Below are 22,993 nucleotides of genomic sequence, written 5' to 3' on the forward strand. Positions count from 1 at the left end.
CCCCAAGTTTAGCATGAATCCAACTAAGCATTGCTGAAATATGGTTGCTTCCTCTTTTGGAGTCTTTGCCAGCAATTTTTAATGGAAGACAGCAGACATATCATTTGCCCTACCAAATTCTTTATATAACTTTTGGTTTGAACCCTCTGTAGATGATATGTACCAAATTTGGTAGTGATAGGTTCAACAATCTAGGACTATTTCCAAAAGTAGATTTTTTGAAAAATTCAAAATGGCAGAAAATCATTTGGATTCAATTCGTCAAGACCCAAGGATTGTGGGGAAAGAAAGATCACAAATCTAGAACAAATGGTTCAGAAGTTATGAGCAAAAATGTACCTTTAAATTTGGCTTGTTGAAGGCAAGATGCAAGTATGGACTGCTGAAATTTGATTGGCCATTGGCAGCCATTTCTGTAGAGGTAGCCAACTGGTATTTGAGGACATGTTAGCATATGTGGCCAAGTACAGCCACAAACAATTTCAGATTTTTAGCTTCAGTGGTTGTAGGGATATTGCAATATTTCAGTTATAGCACCCCCTATGGACAAAATTTCACAAATTTCAGCATGCTTCCAAAGATTGCTGTAGTGATCGAGGGTATCAAGTTTCATGAAATTTGAAGTTTTACATCACGAGAAAATAGCCATAGAATGAATGGGGCCACACCTTAAGATTTCATTGACTCATAACTTTGAAACGGTTTAGTGAATCAAAATTCTTTGTACGACTTTTTATCAGCATGGTCTGGAGATGAGGTACAACAAGTTGCATGATAATCCGATAAAGTGCCTAAGATGAGTTCATTTTCCCCTCGTTTTTGTGGAATTGAAATGGAGGGAAATTTTTGGGGTGGAAATTGGCTGTAATAGGCCCATTTGATTTGGGAAATTATAAGGAATCAGAGGAAAGAAGAATGTAAATGTGCTTTTACAGCACCCCCTTCTGGCTGATTTGTGTCATATTTGGTACATTGCTTCTTTGTGCCATTCTGAACGAACCAATAAAGTTTCATGAGGATCAGCCATTCACACTGGCAAATATTGGCTGCTGAAATTTGATTGGCTGTTTGGCAGCCATTTTGGTGTGCCACCCAGTTGGCATTTTAGGAAATGTGAGCAAATGGTGCCAAGCACATGCACACTAAATTTGAGATTTTTCACTTAAGCAGTTCTTGAGGTATTGCTATGTTGCAGTTATAGCGCCTCCTATACATGAATTTTGACGGAATTCGGTGTGCATCCAAAGAATGTGGCAGTGATTGAGTGTGTTAAGTTTTATTAAGTTTGGACATTTAAGTTTCAAGTTTATTTAGGGCCCAATATCACTGTTTACAGTCTCAAAGGGCTTTACAGGCCACAACAGTCAAAATTAAAACAGGACGGCTCCCCCTGACTTAATCCTCATGGCGGGCAAGAAAAAACTCCCCAAAAACCCAAAAGGGAAATGGGAAAATGGGAGAAATCTTGAGAAAAACCACAGAGAGAGGAGACCCCTTCTTGGCTAGACAGATGTGCAACAGGTGCCGACCCAGCGGGCAGTTACAACTTCAAGTAAATTAGAGCATGGACAAAAGGGATGACATTTACATTACAAGGTATTGGCTGTAGAGTCATTATGGACTACACCAAAATTTTGATTGACATGTAACTTTGAAACGGTTTGACGAATCAACTTTCTTCATATACATTTTCATCAGCATAGTCTGTAGATGATGTAAACCAAATATCGTGAGAATTGGACAAACCATCTGGAGGAGATAGATTTTAAAGGTTTACAAAAAAATCAAAGTGGCAGAAAATCCAATATGGTGGATCATATTGGTCCAATCGGCCTTTTTGTTCATCTGGAACCAGGTAATCTTGAAGTTTGACTCTAGGCCAAATGGATCAACAGTTACAGCCCAAAACATGGTATAGTAGTGGGTGACTGTAAGACCCTAGCTGCCAAGTTTGGCTGCTAAAACATGCGCAGTGCAAACACTTTTAGGGCAGAAAATAAAAATCAGAACAAACACAGTAGTGAAAAATTCTAACCATTAAAATAGCTGCCTGCACCTTCAGTGCGTGGCCCCTAATTATTACTAACACAAGCCTCCTCTGATGTGCATGCTGCCTGCCAGTACTTCTTTTTAACTCTGTAAACCAAATGGCTTCATCATGCAACATAACATACTTGAAAGAAAGTCTGTTTGTCTGTGGTTATTCAGTTAAGGCCTCTTGCAGCTCTGAAAGTGGGCAAACAGTATCACTAATCATGCCTACAAGTCAAAACTACTAAAAACACGAAAAAGTTCAAGTCAAAATAACTTTTTTTTATGGGTCTACAATCAGGCACCAGTTTAAAATCATCAGAGGGAGATTTCATGGCTAATGAATACAAAAAAAAAAAAAAAATCAGGAGAGTTTTCCAAATTTCCTAACTTAGATTGGCATCTTTATAATAGCAAACTATACAACCACACAATTCTAGGTGGCAATTCCAAGGAAAAACACGTTTAGATGTTTTGAGTGTGTGTATATGTGTGTGTGCGCAATGTGTTAATGTGGTTGGAGAGAACCACTTCTACTTACCCGATAGAGCTGATCCCATGTCTGACTCTAGAGTAGGAAAAATTGATAGCAGTAAGTGAATTGCACATTTTGAAGTCACTTTTACAAGAAAGGATGCAGGAGCAATTTCTGTCACCAGCAACTTAATTTGCTGACTTTTAGCACTCTTGTGAAAGACTCCTGTCTAATATTTTGTATTTTATCATTTTTTTTGAACAGTAATAGTTTATTAACTACATTACAGGGGGAAGTCGTGTTGGTGACAGTTCAAAATTCCTCTCTCTAGTGAACAGAGAATGAAGCAGACAGATGGGCTATAAGTCACTGGGTTCACTTTTTTGTCGAAAAAGAAAAAAAGTTTCATTAGTATAAAGAGGACAATTTGTGAAAATATCCTAACACAGCCCAAGAATTTTAGTTCAGTAACCTTTTTCTTTGAACTTAATGTGGTCCCATTTTTGTGTGCAGCAGAAAAAAAATGGCAAATTCCAAAATACTTAGCTATGCTAAAGTTTAACTGTCACCATTCCAACAGTAAAGGTTCACTCATGTAACAGTAACATCTTCTACATTAAAAAAACAACACCATGACTTACCTTACTATTGAAAGCCACTGAGATGTGCAGTGAGTTTCTGCTAAGTTACTGATGTCTTTCTCTCACTCAGTATCTGCTCTTAAATACTCTGTGTATCTGAGTTTCACTTTCTCTATATCTGTAGGTGTGTCAGGCGTACGGATAAACACGCACTCACTCACTTACTTACTTTTAAAGCTGCTTATCCTAATTAGGGTTGCGAGGGTCTTGAAGCCTATCTCAGAATTCATTGGGTGAAAGGTGGGGAAACACCCTGGGCAGGTCGCCAGTCCATCACAGTATGGATAAACACTAGAGTTCTTAATTGTAAAAGCATCATTTCTGGCAAATCACTCTCAGCTTGATTGTGTTATTGTAGGATGTTGTGGGGAACACTCTGCCTGTAGTGTCGATTTTTATTCCAGCCTTACCCAAATACACTGATACATGTAATCATGGTTCTGATGGGCAGCTATGTTGAAAGCAATGGGCCTCATTCACCAATATTTTCCTCAGTTCTTCCTTAAATTTGCTCTTATGAAAGGTCCTAAGAAAAACTTCAGATCCATGACGTGTTCTTAAACCGCAGAATTGTTCACGTCTTTGGTCTTATAATGACGAGTCCCATTGTCCTCGTTGATTTAAAGTGTGTGCCAGTTGTTCCTAATTAACATAGGTAAACGTCCTGCCAATCCCCATGAAAGGGCATGAGACTGCAGGGCAGAAATCTATGGAAGCCCATTTTGGCCAAAAAAAAAAAGAAAAAAGTTTGCTTAATTGCGACCTTCTTTCTCGGAATACCAACTTTATTTTGCAGAATTCCGACTTTATTCTTGGAAATCCAATGGTATTTCTCACAATTCGGACTTTCTCGCAATTCTAAGTTCTTTTCTAACAATGAACAAATAGTTTGAGCCATCATTTCTGCTCCAGCTTTAATGGATCAATGCAACATGCGTACAGTAGCAGACAGGGGTGAGGTCTTCAATGGCTGCGTCTGCTCTGTCCAGGTATTTTAATATTCATCCACATGTAAAAGTAAAACTGACTGATTCTCATACACCAGCTTTACAACCTGTCTGGTTTCAAATGGGATAACCCATTAGTAGTGTATGTAAAACTATTGCTCACTTATCACAGTCTCTGTCGACTTACCTGTCCATTAATAGTGCTGAACCACTGAAGTCTGTTTGTCTGTGGTGAACTACTCTTAAATGTTATATACAACTTATTTCTCTCTCTCTCTCTCTCTCTCTCTCTCTCTCTCTCTTCCCCTCTCTGTGTGTCCATTTATACTGGGACTGCTTTTTTTTATCTCTTCCCGTGTGGTTGCATAACACTTGTTTGTAACTGCCTCATTTCTTGGAAACTGGAACGTGTCGGTGTAAAGAGGTGAACGGAAACCCTTTGTCCAGAGGGGGCCTCCATTCACATTGTAATTTATGAGGTAGACGTGTTCTTAACTGCTTGCTGTCATCAAGAATACGACAGTAATTTGGTTCACATTACCAACTGCACAAACTGCTTTTGAATTATGACAAGGAACAAGAGATCTAATTGTGGAGAATATTGAACAAATATTGAACTGACTACACAAAGATTTCTGAATTGTATAGTTTTACTACATACAAAAGGACTGTTGTTATGACTCAGTGTAGCTTGCTACACAAAAATAATCAGTTATTGTCTACTCTATAATCATTTCTATCAAAAGACAAACATAAATGACAATATAATTAACAACATAATTTAACACACTAACATTAAGAGGAAATAAGTACATTACAAAACAGCCATCACTCTAATGATTAGTAATACCCAGGGCTGTGATCAAGTAACTGAACATAACTGACATAATTAAGAGGGTATGTGGCAGAGAAACAAACACAAACAAAACCACATGCAAAACGGCAGATGCTCCTATTGCTACAGACAAAGGGTTATATGTGTTTTTGTGTGTTTTACTCTTTTTCTGTTTCGCTTAGAAAAGCACACATATAGGTTCTTTAATCCATTCATGTACTGCTTGTACATCAATAAAGAGAGATGCTTGAATTTCACTTGGATATCCCCCTGTCCCCTTCACCCCCCTACCACCTCTTGGAACCTCTCCAAGTGACTGGTTAAGCAGCGCATCACATGTATGCAATTCACTTTACTATTGGGTTTTGTGGTTTACAAGATGAAGCTTGATAGGACATATCCTTGTACATCATTACCTGAGATACTTCCTCTTTGCGCTCTTTGGAAAAAAGAGTAAGAGGGTGAACCAAGGAGACATGGTACAGAGCATCTGGCAAAGAGCTAAGGGAAAACAGTGTTATATGCTGGCCACTGGCGGGCATAGTTGGCAAAATCTAGTGATGGGATTAATTAATTGTATCTTAATGAATCAAGGAGAATGCCATACAGTGCTTTACATCTTCAATCTTGGCACACGAGTATCAGTATAAGGTTTTAGAATTAACAGATAAACTGTGTAATCACATAACAATTTACCCTGCATGACACATACTGGGTCACTTAACTTATACATAACAAAATTCTTGTTGATTCACTTGTTTATTCACGGTTTTCAAGACACCGCTATTGAATGAATAACGCCTGAAGCCAGGCCCTACATCTGGGGGTTAATCACTGAAAGAATGTTTGATGTCAGCAATAATACTAACATTACATTGATTGTGACATAATTGTACACACGGACGTGAGTCTGTTGAACCTGGTCAAACTCCTGCCAGCCGTCCGTGTCCCACTCGAGATTTTTTCGCCAACAATCCCTTGGAACACTAACAACTGCCCACACAGCGAAGTTTTTATGGAAACTTGACGCCTCTCCTCTGCTCCAGTACCTACGCCATCTCTCGGTCTCTCTCATCTCTCCCGCCTGGACTTTGTCACTCTTTGGCATCCCCAAACTCTGAACCAATCAGAATTGATCAGATCTCGAACAATTAATCAGAATTCACTGATACAACTGGTATCCAGGCCACACAAGGTTTTCACTCACCCTAAACAGCATCTTCCATATAAATAAAAAGAAACTTATCCAAAATGCATTGAGAAACAAGATCTGTTCAACCATGTACACTTACAATCACATATGCATGGAAGTTTCAAGTACATCCATAAAGCATGAAATGAAAAGTCATCTTAACTCCCTCACATCCTTTTTATGATATGATATTGAACAAAATGAATAAAATAATAAAATTGTATTTTAATCCCCTTACACACAGCCTGTAGTGGTTTAATAAGAAAAATGCAGACAAAATATAATATCCTTTAACACAGAGAGCAGAGAAGTACAGGGTATAGCTAGTTGTTAATAGCAGACTTTCAAGATTGACCCAGCAGACAAGTTTGCATAACATTAACAATGCCACATTGCTAATAGTTGGTAAAAACATTTTTACTCTAAATCCTGAACACTGCCACTTAAATTAAGGTTAGATGCAGTTCAGTAACAAGATATGTAGCTATGAAGTGTAGCTAGTTTGGCATGGCAATGACAAATTGTTCAGACATACATAATTGCTTTTTTTTTTTTCTCAAAATCTTGTCAGTGTGAATTACCTTGATGAAATGTTTTGTATCATTGACTTTTAACTAAAACAGTATAGCCTACCATTAATCAAAACCTTAAGAGGAGCACTATGTTTTAAGAACAGCTCATGGATATTTCATGAAGTTTTGTGGATAATTCTGAAAAACTTCTAGAATTACTGCTGAAAATGTGAACTTTTGGAGTAGATTGTGCACTGGAATTGTTTGGCGTTGTTTGGTGTGATAAAGCTGTTCCTAGCCCAATATGTTACATTGGTAGTCACACACAAGTCATGAGGAAAATTCTGTGACATCTTTGGAAAACCACTGAACCCTTACAAAATCAGTTAGCATTTAAATATTGCTCATGTAAAAAAAACACTAGCAAGCAACATTAATAACAATATGGGTTGTATATGGACAGATCTTTACATTTGACAGTGAGTCTGGCGCTGCTCTTGACATCTTGATCTCTGCGTGTCACATAAACAGATTAGTGGCCATTATCTTCCAACTGGGCATCCCTGATGTTTAGAAAGAACTTGTCATTCTCACTTCTTCTCCACCAGGACATGCTATACTTCTTACCCTCTGAAAGTATACATTCACCCTTCTTCCACTGTGCTGAGGCTACACTTTTGTGCACTTCACACTCAAAAGTGACCTCTCCTCCAGTGAACACCTCTTTGTTTGAAACTGATCTTGTCACTGTAGGGAGCAAAAATGCTCCCTACAGCCATAACAAAATGTAAGGATTCTGACTAGCACAATGCTCCTCTGATATGCATGCTACCTGGTAGTTCTTTTTCTATCCTATAAACCATAGGCTTCATCATGTGTCATAACATGGAAAGAAGATTTGCCAGTAAGGCGAATGTATTCCAAAATCCGAAGAAATCCAAAAAAGTTGGCAGATCCAGTCTTGCTTGCTAGGAAGAACGCTTTTGTCACACGGAGCAGAGCATCACTCCCATCCCTCCTGCTGATCCAATCTAGCACTAACCATCTGAATATACATAATGAAATATCTTGGTGCCAACAGGGCACCAGAGCCCCACATGGGCAAGGTTGGTCAGGTGTAGATTTTTCCACTTGCGGCGTCATGTCAGCACTCAAAAGATTTGGATTTTGGAGCATTTCAGATTTCGGATTTTCAGATTAGGGATGCTCAACCCGTATGACTGCAGCTGCTTGAAGTGAGCATGCAATTATGTCTAATTCACAAGCATCATTTTTTTTTAACTTTTTTTTTTTTTTGACTTAAAACTGATACATAATATTACAGGGTGTTCTCGGCAAAAGCCCCTGCTCTGTTTTCTAGACCCTTCCTGCTTCTCACCGACTCATTCTTTACATTTGTTTCTCTCTAAGTTTCTCATTTATTCATTACCTTTTAAGGAAACGTATAGTATAACTAGGAAGTTCCTTTTTTTAGCCAGGCAGTGTCAACGCAAAGAGGGGAAGGTTATTTTTCTTTGGGTTCAGTTTATGTCATATTTAAGAGACGATGATTTAAAGAGAATGTATGTGAAAACATCCTTAGATGGCCCATGTGCCTTAGTTGAATAAACCCAAGACGTCACTGATGTCTCTTTTTCTGTGGACTTAGTATGATTCTGCTTTCTGCAACAACAAGAACAAGAACAACTACAACAGCAGCAACAAAAACATGACAAATCTGGCCACTTTTAAGTTTTCTCTTATGCTGAAACACAACAACAAAACTCACCTCTCTGTTTATAGCCACTGAAGTCTGCAGTGAGCTGCTGCTCAGTTTCTGAGGTCTATTTCACATTCAGTGTCTTCTCTTAGAAATACTGCATATATCTAACTTTCACTTTCTCCCTTCTTGTGTCTTTGTGTTTTTGAGATGTGTGGATGAGCACAATAATTTTTTGTAAAAGTTTTTTCTCTGGGAATCAAAATCACTCGATCCAGCTAATCAAGGTTCTGGAGGCGGCAGTGTTAAAGGCATGGAAAAATGGTGCCTCTGGCTTGGTTGTGTATCCACATGGAACACTGACAGTTTTCACAGGTGGGAAGCTGAAAGGGGATTGACATCCTGTCATTGTAGCAGTGACTCCTGTTGGTTGGGGTGTTGAATTAGTGATAGACAGATCACAGGAGTATGTTGTGAACCTCTGCATGTGTTACAGACTTGACTAAATTCAGAGGAAGGTGGACAAAAGGCAAAAGGCACACCTCAGAAAAAGATAAAAAGAATGTTATTACAATTGTTTTTGAGTGAACCTGATTTGCTGCCTGAGAAAGGTTCACTTTACTGATGCGATGTGATTTGTAATATCTAATAAGAAAACAGTGGTGAGACTGGTGGTATTTCTTGTTTAGCTTGTTTGGTGATTCCTCTGATGGGCCTTACCCATAAAGCTACCTACAAACTGAGGTCTTCCAGCCCTGGACAAGACTCCCATACTGCGTGGGATATCTGTTAAACCAAATCTGTTTAACAGCAGAGACATATGCTTGGAGTGAAACTGGAAGCTCAACCACCTGTGCAAATCCATGTAACTAGCCTTGAAATGATCTGTAGTCTCAAGCAGTAATGAGGGATAAATATTAGTTTCTACAAGAAATAAGATAAGCGTCAATGGGACCAACTAAAATGGCACATGCAAATAAAGAAATCTGAGACAGTGGGGAAATTCCATTGTTGCGACCACCATGGCTGTAGGGTTTGAGTATAACACCTTGATTGTCTTTTTCACATTGTGACCAAATTTTTGAACACTTTCCTCAGATCTTGCCATTCTCTTCTACCTCTTTTAACAGGATTCGTACGGTCATGAAAAACCAGGAAAAGTCTCTGAAGACTTTGATTATTTATTTTGAAAGTAAGTGAACAGTGTGGTTAGAATCTTAGCCATATCTGGCCCAGGCTGAGATTTTTCTCCCACAAATGCTTTAAATGTTTCAGTACAAGCCTATGGTACAGTTCAGATCGACTGAGAAAAATCTATATTAGTTAAACAATACTGTAATATTCAGGCAGATCGGTCACGTCACTTTACTTTGTTCTCTCCATGGGGTAACGTCAGACTCCAACCTGAGTTGCAGTTTGTACTTTAACGAAATGTAAATTCGTGCAATGCCAGGAAAATGGCGATTTAATCATGTCTGGCTTCAAACCGCACAGCTTGTCATTAATTTTAGTTAAAATATGCTGTGGTAAAATTTGACATGGATTTTTATTCAAATTTGTCATGTATACACAGACGTTTCAGAGAATGTATGGTCAAAGGCATGGAAAAGTAATGGAAAAGCCATGCAAATTTATTGGTAAAAAGGTGTATGACCCCTGTTTTAATGAGACAAGATTTTCTGAACAAATGAACTTTAATGAAATCTTTACATTTCGCAACATCTAAGATGTTGGAGGGCCAGGGTCCTTTCTGTGTGGAGGTTTTGTGTTCTCCCCTTATGTGCATGGGTTTCCTCTGGGAGCTCCGGTTTCCTCCCACAGTCCAAACACATGCAGGTCAGGTGAATTGGAGAGACTAAATTGCCCACTAAATTGTGAATGTGTGTGTGTGTGAATGTGTTTGTCCGGGATAGGCTCCAGCACCCCACGACCCTAATTAGGAGAAGCGGCTTTGAATATGGATGGATGGGTGGAACACCTAAGGTAAGAGGAGTAAAGACAAGAATACAAAACACAAAATTTTGTATACTTCCCTCGTCCTACAGGAAATCCTTCAAGACTGTCTATCATCTCTGTTAGAAGCGTTTTAATCTTGACGGACATATCCATCCTTATCGGACAACTGAAATAATTGTATTGGGTCTTACAGAGTCCCTGAAACTAACTGGGACCTGTATCAGGATCAGATTTTCACTAAGGTACATTTAGGTACAAGTTAAGCAATTGTGATATTTATTTTTGCTGGTTTCACCTAAAATAATGAGGAGCATCGAAGGTAATACAGTAAAAAGTCTGTTCATTCATCAATCATTTAATGATACGATCAGAATACAGAGTGCACCTTTCAGTATGAAACCACATACAAAAGATATATTAGTAAATTCATGAATTGCAAGGAAACATTTACATTATTGTTCATAAATGTAGAATTATTCTATTTCTATGTTGTTTGGTGACAAGGATGAAAGCATAAATGCACATCACTTAGTTTCATGTCTACTCTGGAAGATATCAGTACAAAAACTTTCAAATGGGCCAGTGAGGCACACCTGGCTGTTTCTGTTTGCAACGGTCAAACTTTCCATCAACTTTCTTTGCTAATTTTGGCGGAAAACAGGCGATTGTTAACAAGCCTGGGAACTCTGTGTGCAAAGCTACCACCAGGGGGGTATTTCAGAAAGCGGGTTTAACAAACTCTGAGTTTAATCCTGAACTCTGAGTTGATGAACCCTGAGATGGGAAACTCTGAGTTTTCGGTTCCAGAAAAGCTGATCTGAGTTGGTTCGATCAACTCTGAGTATATTAACTCTGAGTTAAGTGCGTGCATGACAATTATAAAAAGCCATCATCAATCGAGCTCCGATACTACGATTCACCATGGCAACCGTTGAAAACAAAAGTCGTTTTACTTCACCCCACTGCAGTTAGAAATTCTGATACGTGTTTATGGCGAGTATGAGCACATTTTCCAAAATGAAAAAAGAAAAAAGGGGGCACAACTGCATCGGCAAAGGCGAGACAATTGGCGTGTGAAAGAATTGCTGCCCGAGTCAATGCGTAAGTTTGAATGCAGAAGTCTATTCATTTAACCATTTAAGCACACTTTCTTTTAATATTACAGGTGGAAGTGGTGGAATGTAATTGAATAAAATTCTATTTTCTTTTAGGAGCAATCCCATGGGCACAAAGCGCACTTGGCAGCCGCTGAAAATGAAATATTTGGGCTGTAAATACTCCCAGAGATTTTGCCAATTATAGTAGTTCAAAGTATACTGAAACAGAATGCTCTTCTTCATCACAGGATGATGATGAAGACACATTGTCTGCTGCCACAGAGAGGGATTCAGAAAGGCCTACTGTGGTTTACATTAATATTATGTATGGTAGCTACTGATATTTCTCTCCCTATTAAAATGTTTTTACATTCTTGTGTGGAACTTTGAGTTTAAAATGCAGATTGAAGGGATGAAACGTTCTTATCCTTTTTAACAGAGCATGACTGGGCATTACCAGGAGGAGAGTCCATCAACCTCCACAGCACAGATTGACACAGTAAGTTGTTTAATAAATGTCAGGTTAATTCTGCATGTAGAACTGTAGAATATAATGTCATCCTTATGTTTTCTCAGTTACCGATTAAGGAGTTGTACAAAATGCATCTCCTGAAGAAAATGGCTAAAACTAACTGAGAAATGATGCACTTGCAGTGGCAGATTAAAAGGGTCTATCTTGAAATTCAATTTCTGGAACACCAGTTCGAGGTGGGTGCATGGTCACAGGTGAATTGTTAATTGTTGGAACAATCTAAATATAGTAATTGTTGCATTTGTAGGAAGTAAAGAAGACCAAATAAAATGTGACTGATTTTTCTTTATTTGACTGCAGGGGGTGGTGGTATATTAATCTGTGAAATGATTTTGGCAAGTTGTCTCAGATGGCTCCTCCATCCAGGACATCTGCAGGGTGGATGGGACTGTCTTCCTCAGGATCGTTCATTTGTGCAGCAGGGTGCTGCTCTCCTCTAATTGTGGCAATATTATGGAGAACAACACATGGCAAAATAGTGTCACATGCCATCTCTGGGGTTACTCCGACTTTACGCAGATGCTGGAGCCGGGCTTTGAGCATGCCTACTGTCATCTCAACCCGGGCTCTAGTCCTGCAGTGGGCCACACTGGAATGTTGTTGGGGGCCCAGCTCAGGGTCAGGGTAAGGGCTCAGCAGAGAGGACTGGCATGGGTACTCTCTGTCACCAAGCAGATGGCCATCAAACTCTCCTGTAATTATACAGTGGATACATTTTAAGGGTGTTAAAAGAGGGACACAAAGAATGATATTTGTGCAAAGCTTTACTTACCATGTGCAAATCTGTTGCTCGGGGTACACTAATGATACATTCGTATATCATGCACAGAGCTGGGCCACTGGCTTCAACATTTGTGATAAAGTGCACTGCATCACATAAGATCTTGACAAGGCTGTACTCTTGATATCCCCAAAGATAATTTATGAAACATTTGATAATTAGTAGTAAAGCTTATTGTTTATGAAGCTTGAAGAGCACCTCACATTGCTGGTCATGTGAAATATGGTTATCAGTTATGTATAAATGCAAATGTACTATTGCAATTGGTCGAATTAAATAATTATAATTCAGCATTTAAAGGAACAATGGGACATTTGTGCATATCCATTACCTTGACACCAGCATACACAAACCCACAAACACACACACACACACACACACACACACACACAAACACGCACACGCTTTCACACAAGCACAAGCACACGCACACGCACACACATTACATTAAAAGAATATCAAACTGACTCACTTTTTCTTTGATCCTCATGTTAGAGTAGATCTTACTCAAATCACTGGCCACCAGTTGACACGCCCTGTCCACCATTTTCAAAACAACAATGCTCTTGACCACTCCTCATCTTTAGACCGATCCGCCGAGATAGGCACCAGTGTAATATGCTATGTGGCTCTGGGCGGAAAAATAACAACTGCGTCGGTCTGAAAGTAGCAATGACACTTGCACCTTGGGTTCGTGCCACATTTGGCCAGGTTTAAAATAGAGCCCAAAGACTGTGATGGATTTAGATTGTAAGATTTAGCCGTTAGTTATTCTGCAGACAGTGTGGGTGTGGGCGTGTGAGAGAGAGAAGGGGGCAGTCAGAGGAAGGGAGGAAGTGAGAGGAATGTTGGAAGGGAGGAAGGAAGGGAGGCAGGGAATGTGTGTTTGTTGACAGTTGATAAGATACATGACAGTAAAAGATTAACTTCAGAGAAAGTGAAAGTAGAAGAGTTTGAGAGATGTGATGTGGCGCCTCTGATATTATTACTCATCCAGTGAAGGAAGCTTCTCATAATTGTTTAGATGTAAAAAAAAAAATAATAATAACAACACTGAAATTAAAACCATGCTGCAAAGTGCTTAAATTTCATCTGTAACTGTACATTACATTGTTTGATTTGTTTATTATTTGCCTTTTCAGTTAACTAATTCTGTAATTAGTATTTAAGTATATGTTAGTGTGTTACTAAATTACTGCGCCAATATAAGGGACATGCGTGTGTCTCAACTTTAATTACTTAGTACCTCTCAACACCATTTGACCAAAATATTTTATAACATTTTTTTTAACATAAAAGCCTCTGCAAAGATAAAAATGTTTTACTGTATGCTACCATAAATACTATGATATGACTTGAGGAGGATATTACAGGATGTTACAAATGTGAAGTTATCACATTTGTAACATTAGACACAGGTATGCATGTCGAGAGAGATACAAATAGAGTACTGTGTCCATAACAAGGCACTGCTTCTTTTTTAATCGAAACTGACTGATAAACAAATAGTATCTGCAAATTGCACAAAACAAACAAACAAACACTGTGTCCAGTACCTTGCTGACAGTCGACAGCAGAGACTCCTCCTGTCTCGTCCTGTTCTCATTCAGATCATTGATCTCCCTCTGCAGTTTCTCTGCTCTCCCTCTAAAGCCATGCTTCAGTAGATCACTCTGCTCCTGAGACAAGACAAATGTTACAGGTATGAAGAAAATCACTGACATCACTGGGACCTGACACCACCAAAGATCTTTTGGCAGCTGAATCAGAGGGAAAGCAGTAATGAAAGATGTTGTTCCACACTAGCACTGCCTAGCCCACCCTGTATTGCTTTGCTGATTTTGTCTTTAATGGAAGGGATAGTAAATGTAAATGCTCCACCACAGAAACATCCCCTTCCCTCCATTATTTTTTTTCCAAAATGGAAAATTTTTATTATTTACATTAAAAATCACAGCAGACTTAAACTTCATAGTATAAAAACCCTTTATTGCCAACTACTTCAAATAGCTTATGCCCTGTCAGGAAATCAGCTTAGTTTCAATTTTACACATTTGATTGTAACAGTTAGTCCTACTGACTCTTATGTAAAGTTCATTGTCCAGCACTTAATGCAAATTGGCCTTTTGTAAGTTAATTTTATATTCCTTGTAGCATTTCATTTTACCTTCAACATTTATTGTTCTCCCGGGCTCTTTAATGTTCTTGCTCCATCTTCACCAGTGGCTGCTTAACGTTTTCGTCATAGGTTCTTTCCCGAGCTTACATCTGCTGCTGCTTGATCCTGTTCTGCTCTTCCAGAGCCCTTTTGTGTTATCATTATAATTTTTTCTGCTCTAATGCTTCACTTTTCAACTGCTGCACCACAGAGATAGAGTGAAACACACACAAACATACCTAACACAATTTTAACCATAACTTTAAGCAAAGATACAAAAAAGGCAATATTTTAGCCTTTCTTGTTTCAAACATAGGCAAAAATGAAAGGTATTTCATAGGAATGGTTTTAATATATGGGACAAGAACCCAAAACTCAAAACTAGTTTCATAACAACAGAAACACACTTCCAGAGCTTTGTTGCATCCCTGCCAGAATTCTCAAGTGTGTGAGTCTTTCAGTGTAAAAATGTAAAAGGGTAAAAGTCTTAAAGTAAACGTTCATTATTGCCTGTGTTAGTTTTTCACATCAATTTTTGGGAAAGTCTTGAGGTTAAGAGTGCACATGGTTTAAAATTGCAGACTCTGCACTTTGTAAATGGATGAATGTAAGTACTGAAGGTAAGGGTGTAAAGATAAGGGATTGTGATTAATAAGGTTAGTACACGTTAAATTTTGTGCCACATAAATTGCCATGTAAAAACATGTGCAGTGTATGAGCAGTATGAGCAATACAACACGTTAAGTGAGAGGCGAGTAAAACTGGTGTGGTATAATTGGTCTTTACATTCATTCTGCCGCTGGCAGTCTGTGAGGGACCTTTCGGCTGCCAGGATATTTTTTCCAATCACCTCCTTCTCGCTCGAATACTCCTTCAGCACCTCATCTCTCTGTGCAAACACATACACACACTCTAACACAGGCCAAGTCACAAACAGCTACTAAAACACAACACCCTACCCTGTCTCTCTGGGTGCATTTGATTAGGTATTTATGTATGCATGCATGCATGTATTTAAGCGTGTGTCTTCAGTTGTGTACTTGTGGTCAGACATGTTTTGATGGGATTCTGAGAAGAACACAACTCAGGCTTCTATACCGAAACATAAGTTGTCAGTCCTCTGTAGGTGGAGGGTTTACAATGCCCTCTTAACACAGACACATTCACTTTCAGTTTCCCAGAAATGAGGCCGGTACAAATAAGCACTATGCAACCACACAGGAAGGTACACAGAAAGAGCAACCAGGCCTAATATAAACAGACAGATAGAGAGAGAGAGAGGGACTGTGGGAGAGACTCCCAGGTCAGGGCCAGATACGACCCATTCACTTCCAGAATTTTCCCCAGATGTTCCCAGAATTCATTATTCCATACACCGCTATTTCCGATGTTTCCTTTTTAGGTTAAATAAAAAAATAATATTCAGCCTTGTCCTCATTTTACCTCGGGTGCTCAACCATGTCCCCAGTCTCACCTCAGATACTTTACCCTTAATGCAGGTGTTAGCTATCAAGCGATGGGCTAGTCCATGCAAGGCGGATACTGAAGCAACTATGACCTGGCCATTACTTATGCTTCCCTGTCACTATAACCTAGATTTAACCCTGTTTATGTTGCCTTCATTTTTGCTGACCTTGCATTTTCCCTTTTTTGGTTTACCAAGGCCCTTTTCCGTTCAACATTCATAGGCCTTCTTCCATTTCTCCAACATTCCCCCCTTTGTGACTTATAAGTCACACACCATACCTGTGATTTTTGTTCAACGCCTGAAATCCCGATGTTGAGGTGTGTGTGGTGCAGCAAAGAGAGTTAGAGAGATGAAAGAGAAAGAACGCATGCACGGTCTAATACGATCTAATACGGATAATACACAATGGAACAGCTACAACATATGGTCTAAGACCGAATCAAAGTGAATCACAATGCAGATATTTAAACCATGAATGAATTCGGTTATCCAGTGAGCAGCGCGTAGCACAGGTCCAGGGAAAACAGTCCTTTTATCCCAGCTCGTCAGCTGAAAATCTTTGAAGCCTGCTGGTCGTCCGAGGATTTAGAAAAGGTTGCTTGTTGACATCTTGAAGAATGAAAAGGGATCCGGTCACCTTTCCTTTCTGATAAACTGCGTGGGCTGCAGTTTTAGTTACTGGTTTAAATCTAAGAATAACAACTACGCGAAAAAAGGTACGTTTCAACTTTGGCCAGAAGTTTATACCGATGGCTCACGTGGTTGTTCTTGGATTGTCTTTGCAAAGTACCGGTATCTCTTTAACCAGTGTTGTCCACCGCCAGAGAGGAAGAATTTCATTCTAGGCACGGATTTTAAGGGCACAGTTGCGTCATAGTTTTTACAGCTCTACTGTATCCAATACCGTTACTCTGAAAGGTGAGGAGCCGGGTGGAGACAGTTCGTGAAGTGTTGGTATTAGTGGGTATTAGGCTACGGACAGGGTAGGCCCTACAACCTCTTTACACAAAAAGTTTGCTACTGAACTGGCGTCTGGACCTTTAGTGGGCTTTGCTTCAATTAATCTACTAGACCTATCTACCACCACTAACACTTACCTTTTGCCCTGGATCCTCTCAATCGTGTCTACATAATCAATCATGAGATGTCTAAATGGGCCATCTGGTGGCCGAATATGCCCTATTGGGGCTGAAAATGCTTTTCTGTTATTATACTGTGCACACACTTCACAATCATGTAAAACGCGATCTACCATTTGTGTTAAATAAGGCGACCACCAAATCTTTTGAATGTGCCTAATAACTTGGTCCTGACCATGCGCAATGGTCCTGACCATGCGCATCATGAATTAATGTGTAGACAAGTGATGCAGGTGTGTGACGGATCAACTCTCCGTCACGTATGGACTGTTTGCAGACACGAACTGTTCATATACATTTACCGCACAAACATACACATTCACCACACAACATGGACTGAGTTTAAGTAGAATATTTATTGATTGTTATTGTGATTTTGTTGTGTGTGTGTGATGTCCAATGTCTTTGTTGATTGATCTGTAAATAAGAGAGAAAGAGACTAACGTTAGCGTTCTATAACATTCTATAACATTTCCGATAAAGTTGGCCAACGAATCCATTCGCATATTCCATTATCCTCCGTTTACCGTTAAAAGTGCTACGTTAGGTTATGTTGTCTATGTATAAATGTTTATTGTTTGTTAATTGTAAGAGCTTTACCTGTTTGATGCTTCCTGGAAGTGAGGTTGTGGCAGTGACGCCAAAGAAACTGGCACGTCACAGCCTCAGGTATTTTAAACGAAAAGTCCCGCGAACTCCACAGGAGGTTTGCATACGTCACATCCTGTTTTTAACTATAAAAGCCCTCCAGTTTGTTTTAGACGGGGGGGATGTTGTTGGTTGGTTGTTGTGATTATTGGAGTGTGATAGTGAGAAAAAGAATTATTGAAGAATTTATGTCTTGTTTGTTTTCTACTGTGAATAGTGTAAATAGTGTAAATACGTTTTGGTTTGTTTGTTTTGTTTGTTTTTTTTTTTTCTTTCATTTTCTTCACATTTATTATTGGCACAAAAATAAATTCACTGGGTGTTCGTCACAAATCACAATCTGGACTCCTGCTGCCTCCTTGCCTAAGACAGCTCCGTCACAATTGGTGTCAGAAGTGGGATGCTGCCTAAGCAAAAGCAGGAGGGGCGCATGATCTTAAGAAGCGGTGCCATGGCGGATGATGCAGAGGAAGAAGCAGGTGCAGCAAGCACTACTGAGGCCATGTCTTCCTCAGTCCCTACTGTCTCAGAACTTGCAGGAATGCAAGAGAGACAGGCCGCCAGAGATGAACGCCTCAACAGGGATGCTGCCCGACAGGAGCAAAGATGGAAGAGCCTCCAGCACCAGTTCCATCAGCTTCAGTCGCAACTAAGTCGACGAACACCAATATATGAGGAGAGTGAGGAAGCAGATTCAGTGCGTGAGTCAGCCCCGGAGCGGGAGGAGCTACACAGGGCCCCATTTGGTTTCAAAGAACCCAAGCTACATCCTCTTACTCCAGATGACGACATTGAACACTTCCTCACCACTTTTGAGAGGATAGCCAAGGTCTGTCGTTGGCCCCGGGATGATTGGGCTATTTGCCTTGTGCCCTTATTGACGGGGAAGGCCCGTAGTGCCTATGTCGCCATGGAGTGCGAGGATACCGAGGACTATGAGCTGGTCAAAGCTGCGATTTTAGCAAAATACGAAATCACAGCAGAGACCTACCGGCAAAGGTTTCGAGCCATGGACATTCACCAGGGTGAGACGCCACGGGAACTCTACATGCGCCTGAAGGAGAACTTCTTCAAATGGATCAAGCCCGAGAAGAAAACGGTGAAGGAAATGGCTGAAATGATGATCCTTGAACAGTTTCTCTGGATGGTTAGCCCTGCGATGGAAATCTGGATTAAGGAGCATGACCCACAGACAGCAGAGAAGGCCGCACAGCTGGCAGAAGTCTTCCTTTCAGCCAGAAAAGGCAGTGGAAGGACCTTCAGCCAGGAGCAAGGGGCCAAGCGTAAGTCTGAAAGGGGTGAAGGGAGTCCAGGTCTTGACGTCAGTCGAACATACACTAGTAGTAAACCTCATTCCAAGACACCCACACTCTACCCCAATCCACCGGATAGGGCATACAAACAGGAGGTGAGATGCTTTTATTGTGGGGAGTTAGGTCACACCAAGCCTTTTTGCCAGGTTAGAAAGGACAAGCAGTCTTTTGTGTGCTCAGTGCCTAGGCCAGCTCAAGTGGTTTCTGCCGAATGGGCTAGTGGTCACACTGTTTCAGTGCTTGTTAATGGCCAGCAGGAAAGGGCTTTGGTTGACACAGGGAGTTCCCAGACCCTTGTTTGTGAAAGTTTGATACCCAGAGAGGAGTGGAGTGAGTCTAAGGTGAGAGTGCGTTGTGTTCATGGGGACGAGAGAGTTTACCCTACCACTGAGGTCTATCTCACGGTTGATGGTCAAACATTTTTTATGCCTGTTGCTCTTGCTCCTGTTACCATACTCTGTGGTCATAGGTCAGGATGTACCTATCCTGGTTGATCTGCTGCCTAAGTCACAGTCCTGCAATATGGTTAGAACCAGATCACAGGCTGCAGTTGGTGGTTTTAAAGATCTTCCCTTTGAAGGTGTAGAGTTGGAGGTAGACCCCCCTAAACCAAGTAAAACCAGAGCTCAGAAACGGAGGGAAAAATTTGCAGGAGAGCCTAAGACAAGTAAAGTGGAGTCTTTGCCTAGGCCTGATCCTCCTCTAGACGTTAATATCCCAGAAGACATTGCTGAGTTGCAGGGCCAGGATCCAGCTCTGCAATCTTGGTTTGAAAAGGTGTCTGAGATAGATGGCGAGAGGAAGAAAAGGGCAGGTCTACAGGAAGAGGTGTACCTGGTAAGAAAAGGAATTCTGTACCAGCGGAAAGGACAGACAGAGGCACTTGCATTACCTTCCTCCATGAAACACCAAGTGATGCACTTAGGACACTCAATCCCCTGGGCAGGTCACTTAGGAAAGCACAAAACACTTGCTCGCATAAGTAGTAGGTTTGTTTGGCCAGGCATGTATACTGATGTCAGTGACTTCTGTAAAACATGTACAGAGTGTCAGTTAACCTCTGGGAGAGGCGTTGCACGAGCCCCTTTACATTCACTTCCCATCATAGACACTCCTTTTGAGAGAATTGGAATGGACATTGTTGGCCCTTTGGAGAGAAGCACATCAGGGAACAGATACATTTTAGTAGTTTGTGATTATGCTACACGTTACCCTGAAGCATTCCCACTCAGAAATATCAAAGCCAGACATGTAGCCAATTCACTTTTGCAGTTGTTCTCCCGGGTAGGCTTGCCAAGAGAGGTGCTAACAGATCAGGGCACTAATTTCCTATCAAAGCTCCTACAGCAGGTGTACAAACTACTAGGCATCAAGGGCATAAAGACCACCACCTACCACCCCCAAACAGACGGCTTGGTTGAAAGATTCAATCAAACCCTGAAGAGTATGCTGAGAAAGTTTGTTTCTCAGACTGGGGCTGACTGGGACCAATGGCTGCCTTATCTTCTTTTCGCCTATCGAGAGGTTCCTCAGGCATCAACAGGGTTCTCTCCATTTGAGCTGCTCTTCGGTCGACAGGTCAGGGGCCCACTAGACCTGTTAAGAGAGCATTGGGAGGAACCAAAAGCAGGTGGAGAGATGGTGGTGGCCTATGTGGTGAAAATGAGGGAGAGGCTGGAGGAAATGACAGCTTTAGCCCAAGACCACATGAGGAAAGCCCAGAGAACCCAAAAGTCCTGGTATGACCGAAAGGCCAGAACCAGAGACTTCAAACCCGGACAAGAGGTGCTGTTATTGCTTCCCACCCATGAGAGCAAGCTCCTTGCCAAGTGGCATGGCCCATATAAAGTAACAAAGAAGATTGGGCCAGTCACCTATGAATTGTTCATGCCCGAGCGGAGGAAGACGCATCAGAAGTTCCATGTGAACTTACTCAAAGAGTTCCAGTGCCAAGCAGAGGCAGTGCACCAGCAGCTTCTGGTCAGAGTGGTCAGTGAAGAGGAGGAGGTTCAGGAGCAGTACTTCCCCACCCACCAACCGGATCAGTCCGTGGACCTGTCCCACCTGACGACAGTGCAGCAGGAGGACTTGCGGCCTTTTCTGCCATCCGAGCTTTTCCAGGAGAAGCCGGGGTTAACCACCTTGGTACAACATCACGTCCACCTTAAAGAAGATGCTCCTGTTCGCCAGAAGTGCTACAGGATCCCAGAGCGACTGCTACCTGTGCTTCAGGAGGAACTGGAAATTATGAAAGAAATGGGGATAATTGAGCCCTCCAGCAGTGAATGGTGCAGTCCCATCGTTCTGGTGCCCAAGAAGGACGGAAGGATTCGTTTTTGCATCGACTTCCGTCAGATCAATGCTTTGTCCAGGTTTGACCCCTATCCAATGCCTCGCATTGATGACCTGATTGAGCGGCTGGGTAAGGCAAAATTCATTACTACATTAGACCTGGCGAAGGGGTACTGGCAGGTTCCGCTAGCAAAGGAGGCTAAGGAACTGACTGCTTTTAGAACACCTTTTGGCTTGTATCATTTTACTGTTATGCCATTTGGCCTGCAGGGGGCGCCAGCAACTTTTCAAAGGCTTATGGACCGAATACTGGAGGGGACTGCCAATTTTGCAGCTGCCTATCTGGATGATGTGGTCATTTTTAGTGAATCTTGGGAGGACCACAAAACACATCCCCAGAAGGTGTTTCATCTGATTCAGTCCGCAGGCCTCACAATCAACCCCAAGAAATGTGCCCTGGCCCATCGACAGGTCCGGTACTTGGGCTATGTGATTGGTGAGGGTGTCATCAGGCCACAGCTGGGGAAGGTGGAGGCCATCCGATCCTTTCTGGTCCCGACTACCAAAAGGAAGGTGAGATCTTTCCTGGGCTTGGTGGGTTGGTACAGAAAGTTTATTCCAAACTTTGGAATATGGGAAGGTGTGCTGGACGGAGGACTGTGACCGAGCCTTCAGGGACCTGAAAGAGGCGCTGTGTGAGGACACTATTCTTCAGAGCCCTGACTTTTCCCGGCCCTTTATTGTGCAGACGGATGCTTCAGGGGTGGGCCTCGGAGCTGTCCTCTTGCAGGAGCAGGGGGGTGACCAACGGCCAGTTGCTTTCATCAGCAGGAAGCTGCTTCCCTGGGAGATGAGGTACTCCACTGTTGAAAAGGAGTGTCTGGCAGTCAAGTGGGCGGTAGACTCCTTTCGTTAATACTTGCTAGGACGGAGCTTTGTTTTAGAGACTGACCACTGAGCACTCCAATGGCTGCATAAGATGCGGGACTCCAACTCCCGCATCACAAGGTGGTACTTGTCCCTGCAGCCTTTTAATTTCTCTGTAAAGTACAGGACTGGCACATCCAACCAGGTTGCTGATTGTTTATCCCGCGCTGCTGAGGAAGAGATCTAAGGCCCTTCCTTCAGCTGGAGATGGGGGAGGGAATGTGACGGATCAACTCTCCGTCACGTATGGACTGTTTGCAGGCACGAACTGTTCATATACATTTACCGCACAAACATACACATTCACCACACAACATGGACTGAGTTTAAGTAGAATATTTATTGATTGT

Source organism: Chanos chanos, chromosome 9, assembly GCF_902362185.1.
Source record: "Chanos chanos chromosome 9, fChaCha1.1, whole genome shotgun sequence".
Classification (NCBI taxonomy): domain Eukaryota; kingdom Metazoa; phylum Chordata; class Actinopteri; order Gonorynchiformes; family Chanidae; genus Chanos; species Chanos chanos.